Below are 6,000 nucleotides of genomic sequence, written 5' to 3'. Positions count from 1 at the left end.
TACACTAAATGATTTTTGGGAAAGGAGTGAGGAGCAATCTTTTTTTAAAAAATAAATTTATTTACTTTATTTATTTATTTATTATTTTTGGCTGCGTTGGGTCTTCATTGCTGCACACGGGCTTTTTCTAGTTGCGGCGAGCTGGGGCTACTCTTCCTTGCGGTGCACGGGCTTCTCATTGCCCTGGCTTCTCTTGTTGCTCAGCATGGGCTCTAGGCACGCGGGCTTCAGTAGCTGTGGCTCACGGGCTTCAGTAGTTGTGACTTACGGGCTCTAGAGCGCAGGCTCAGTAGTTGTGGTGCACTGGCTTAGTCGTTCCGCGGTATGTGGGATCTTCCCAGACCAGGGCTGGAACCCGTGTCCCCTACATTGAAAGGCAGATTCTTAACCACTGCGTCAGCAGGGAAACCCTGTGCAGCAATCTTTAAGCCAGTAAAGGCAACAGGAGTGGCTTTGTCAGCTTCATAATCTCCATGAGTCCCCCAAAGACAACCCCAAACTCCAATAAGCTAAGGCAAACAAAGTGCTTACCTTGCAAAAACTTCTCCAAGACCAGGATCCTAATTCTCAGCAATCTCATTAGAATTGCTGCCCCTTAAACCCTGTACCTAGAAAACCACGTCTCTGTATCTCTATTTGATATATATAATTCTAAAATTATGTGACCATATTTTCCTAATTATGCCAATGCCCAGGGAAGAAAAGCAGATATTTTGATGAGATCAACACTAAAAATGTTCTGAGCAGCATTAAGAAGAATGTTGTAATGAAAGTATTTTTCTTGTTATTCATTTATTTATTCGCATTCAATCACCAAGGAATAAATATCTTCCTGTTAGGAAATGTTAGCTTGCAAAAGTAGAAAACCAATTCAAATTAGCTTAATGAGCAAAAGGATTTACTGGCTCATTTAACTGGAATGTCCAGAGGAAGAGCAGGCTTTAGGGTTGATTTTTTTCAGTGGTTCAACAGTGTGCTTCTCTCCAAAGAGGTATTACTTTTATCCTCAGGATGGCTAAGTGTCTATAGAAGTTTTAGATTCACATCCTCAAATAGGAGAGCTCTTCCATTCCAGCATTCACTCCACTGGGAACAGCTTAGGCCAATGGTCCATGGACTGTGCTCCAAGGAATGGAAAATGGTGACTACACCAACAAGCGTGTGTGTGTGTGTGTGTGTGTGTGTGTGTGTGTGTGTGTGTGTTGGACATTGATTTGAAAATCTAGCACTGTAAACATGAGGGAAGGAAGAAGCCATGCTGGGACAGCAGACAGCAAACATCTAGTGTAGAAAGTGTGTTCCACTCCATGGGAGATAAAACTATGAATCAAAGCAACTAGTGCTCTCCAAGACCTCAAAGGGAAATAGTTGAGGTAAGATATATTCCCTGAATAACTACACATCAATGTGTTTTCAATACAATATTACCTAACTTTGATGCTGTTATCAAAGTCCCAAGAGAGAGAACAATGTTACGTTTTGCATGACTTATTGGCAGGCCACAGCACTTACATAATGAAAACACACACACACACACACACAATATATATATATATAAAGAAAGCATTGGAAAGCAAGAGAAAAAAGCTAGAACATCTAGATACTAATTTCTTTTAAGTGTATTTGTTCTGTTTGTAACAAGTTTCTCATTCTGCATTGGAGAAAAAATGAAACATTATATTCTTCCTTCCTAGACCTCCCTTATTTTAGGATATTCCCAGGTATTTTAGGGGTTCATGTGACTTGACTCTCATTTGGAAACTATCACTGTAGTAGACTGAATAATGGCCCCCAAGAGATGTTCTGTCCAAATCCCTGGAACTGTGAACGTTACCTTATATCCAAAGGGACTTTGCAGATGTGACTAAATTAAGGATTTTGAGACGGAGAGATTATCCTGGATGATCCAACTGGGTCTGATGTAATCACAAGGGTCCTAATAAAAGGGAAGCAAGAAGGTCAAAGAAGGAGGAGATGGGATGACAGATATAGAAGCTGGAGTGATGCACTTTGAAGGTGGAGGAAGTGGGCCAGGAGCCAAGCAAGGCAGGTGGTCTCTAAAAGTTGGAGAAGACAAGGAAACAGACTCTCCCCTGGAGCCTGCAGAAGGAACCAACCCTGCCAATACCTTGCTTTTTAACCCCTTAGGATTCATTTTGGATTTCTGACCTCCAGAACTCTAAGAGAATAAATTTGTGTTTTAAGCCACTAAGTTTGTGATAATTTGTTACATCAGCAAAGGAAACTAACATAGTACCTCTTCCCCTGCTTCCAAACTCACCCCTTTGCTCTCTACCCTGCAGCCACCTTCGAGTGACCTTATATAATGCAAACCTGTTTGCTTAAAGTTTTTCACTGGCTCCTCATTGTTTAGAAGATTACGTCCAAATTCCTTTGCAAGTTGCCTTCATCTCCCTTCACTGCCCTTACCTTCTCTCCCTCCTCTTGGCTACCCTTTCTCTTTCCTTTCACTGGTTCTCACTCTAGACCCTGGGCTTTTGCAATGCTGTTCCTCCTTCTGGAAGAGGGTGTCTACCTGTCTCAGTCCAGTAAATTTGTTTCTTTCAACATCTCCTAGACTACGAAGACATTAGGACTGCCCTAAACAGAGTTGATTGCTCTCCTCTCAACGTTCCCATCACACTTTCTATGCACCTTGGTGATACATAGCACATACCACCCTGTGTTGTCACTGGGCTGTTTACACCTGCTTCTCCTGGCAGGCGCCGATCCTAGGCAGGAACACCAGAAGAGCCTGATAAATCCTTGCCAAAGGCATCAATGATCGTGCCTGTGTCACCCATCTTGCCTCTGGGTCTCCAGTGAGCAGCGCCATATCTCTTTTCCTCCTTGAGCATAATGCAGATGGGTTTTTCAGTGGTTCCTTGACATTTACCAAACAGACCTACATCTTCATAGCCTTCCATAGCCATTGAATCATAGGCTTTCAAGCCAGAGAAATGCTCCAGGAGAGGCTGGGGTGGGAGGCCGGGTCAATGGATGTTTTTAGTTTGAGCGCAACCCTCGTACATATGGACACAAACACAGGAAGAGCAGGCCCAGCATGGGAATATTTTTAGAAGAAAAGATAGATAAGAATTCCAAATCATGGGAAGTTAAAATCAACCTTTAACCTTTAACTAATGATTTCAAAGCACTTTGAAAAAAAACCCAACCACATGAAGGTGGTGATTATTTTTTCTCACGCATCCCAGGCTCACGTTCCCCACTTCCTCATGTCTGCTTCCTGGGATTACCCCCAAACAAACCATCTGCCCCCTGGTTCTTGTCTCAGCATCTATTTTTAGGAAAACGCAAGGTAAGGCATTGTGTAAAGCCACATGGTTACACATTGGTGAAAGCCAAGACTTTATGATTTAATTTATGGGGATGGAGCTAAGAAAATGTTCCTGCCCTTTCATTTTAGAGTCTCACCTATTCTAATCATCTGGCAACTCTGAGGATACGCTGCTTCTCTTTCCCCCGACTGGCAACAACTCCCTCTTGAGGGGCCATGTCAGCCTGCACTCTCAAGTTATAACACCCAGAATCAAGCCAGATCAGATATAACACTAATGTAGGACTATCTAATGCAAACATGCCATTAAAAAAATAAAGACTGTTTTCTATCACTCTTGGACTTGACCTGTGAAGCTTTCAAATAGACACATGGAAACAATCACAATGAAAAGATTTCATGCATTTTTGGAACAAAGCTTATTTATTCAAAATACCTTTATATTTGGATCCCATCACATTACAGGATTTTAGAGAAACTCTTAGTTTTATTCTCAGAGCTATAGATTTCTTATTTAATAATTGATGATGATGATGATGTAGAAATAAAGTGACTCAGTTTGAGGGTTCAGTTATAATTTTGAATTATTCACTGAAGATTTTTCCCATTGAATATATAAATTGATTCTATTGTCTGAGGATCCCAAAGCAGTTCTTGGTAACAATGATAACTTTTCACATTTTCATGGAAAGGCCAACTCCATGTAAAGGACCAACTGTAGAGGTTTCATTTTTTATTCAAATGCATCAGAGCCATCTTGACTTTTCAGATTTTTATTTTTATAACTTAAAAAATATATATTTATTTATTTGGCTGTGCCGGGTCTTCGTTGCAGCATGCGGGATCCTCATTGCCAAGTGTGGGATCTTTAGTTGCGGCATGCAGACCCTTAGTTGCGGCATGTGGGATCTAGTTCCCTGACCAGGGATCAAAGCTGGGCCCCCTGCATTGGGAGCATGGAGTCTTAGCCACTGGACCATCAGGGAAGTCCTTGTTTTTATAACTTTGAATATCAGAGAAAATTCATCACCTTGCTCCTTTTAAAGCAGGTGCATCAGGACCTCAATGGTTAGAATAAAGAAGATTAAATTAACCCTGAGTTGTCATGCATCTGACTGTGGACTCCAAGAGCTAGGAAGGCCCAGATTTTCCAAAGAATTGAACTTTGGTTCTTGACTCAAGTGTAGTGTGGAGTCTCAACCTGGCACTCTTGAACCTGAATGGTATTAAGAAAACACCCAGCTCATGTGTTGTCCACAGAAACAATTGACCCTCACATTTCCTTATCAAGACTTGATATAGGAACTTCCCTGGTGGCGCAGTTGTTAAGAATCCGCCTGCTAATGCAGGGGACGCGGGTTTGATTCCTGGTCCAGTAAGATCCCATATGCCGTGGAGCAACTAAGCCCGTGAGCCACAGCTACTGAGCCCGTGCATCTAGAGCCCGTGCTCCTCGGCAAGAGAAGCCACCGCAGTGAGAAGTCTACGCACCGCAACAAGGAGTAGCCCCCGCTTGCCGCAACTAGAGAAAAGCCCGCACACAGCAAGGAAGACACAACACAGCCATAAATAAATAAATAATTGAATCATAATAAAAAAAGACTTGATTATAAGTGAAGACTGTCTCTGAGTGTTTCTGTAGAAACAGGAGATTCTCTACCCCTACCTTCTCAAATCCATTTTAGGTCTGAAGCTGAGCCACTCTATGGGTGCAACCATGGCTCCTGGAATCAAACACATTGACATAGATCAGAAAGAAGGGGTTTAGTCTGCTTCTGCACTCTTCTTACATGTTTGTCAAATATGAATATACTGTTATCCATCTATATACCCTAAAATAGTAAATTGTACTATGTATAAATTATACTTCATATGTAATTAAACTTGAATTTAATTAAATTCATATGTAATTAAACTTGAATTTAATTAAACTTGATTTATTAAAAAAATAAATCAGTGCTTGGGAAACAGGTTTCTATGAGGAAAGTCTGAAATAAATGGGTTTATTTAATTTAGAGAAGATAAATTTGGGAGTACTTTCATAATGTTGGAAACCTTAATGCCAGTTTTCCCCTCCACCTTAAGGGTCACTCTGCACCATTATATTTTGTAAAAAGGGAAAAACTTAGATTCAACCATGAGTAGTTTAGTTGGCATCAGGATAGTGTGCAGTGGGCTTTGTCATGCCAATTCCAGAAGATGCACATAGGGTGGTTATCGGTCCACTGGAGTCCAATCATTTTTAAGGACTTCTTGCCAGGATGATTTATGCAGATACACGTTATTCTTTTAAGTGTCCATGAGGTACCTGTTGGAAAATAAACACACACACACACACACACATGCATGCACACACACACACACACACACCTATATGCATCTCCCAAGGACCAATATAAATTCTCAGAAATAATACGTACCAAACACATAAAAAGGAAGAAATTCCTTTCCCTAATTGACTTATAATTTATAAGGTTTAATCTGTCCACAGTACAATTGGCTCTTAATCGCTCCATCACTGACCCCTCAATGGCAACTTCCTTACTACATGAGCACCCCTCTTGTTTCAAACCTTTAAGCCAGTGTTAGTGAAAATATGGTTCTCTCCCTTCTCCCAGTCTTTGGCTTGGTTGTACCTTTTGGCTCAACACCCCCCAAGAGGTGAACCCAGTTTTTCAGGTAACATGTACAGTTTTCAACTT

Source organism: Pseudorca crassidens, chromosome 4 (assembly GCF_039906515.1).
Source record: "Pseudorca crassidens isolate mPseCra1 chromosome 4, mPseCra1.hap1, whole genome shotgun sequence".
Lineage (NCBI taxonomy): Eukaryota > Metazoa > Chordata > Mammalia > Artiodactyla > Delphinidae > Pseudorca > Pseudorca crassidens.
Note: the sequence above shows the minus strand (reverse complement) of the source record.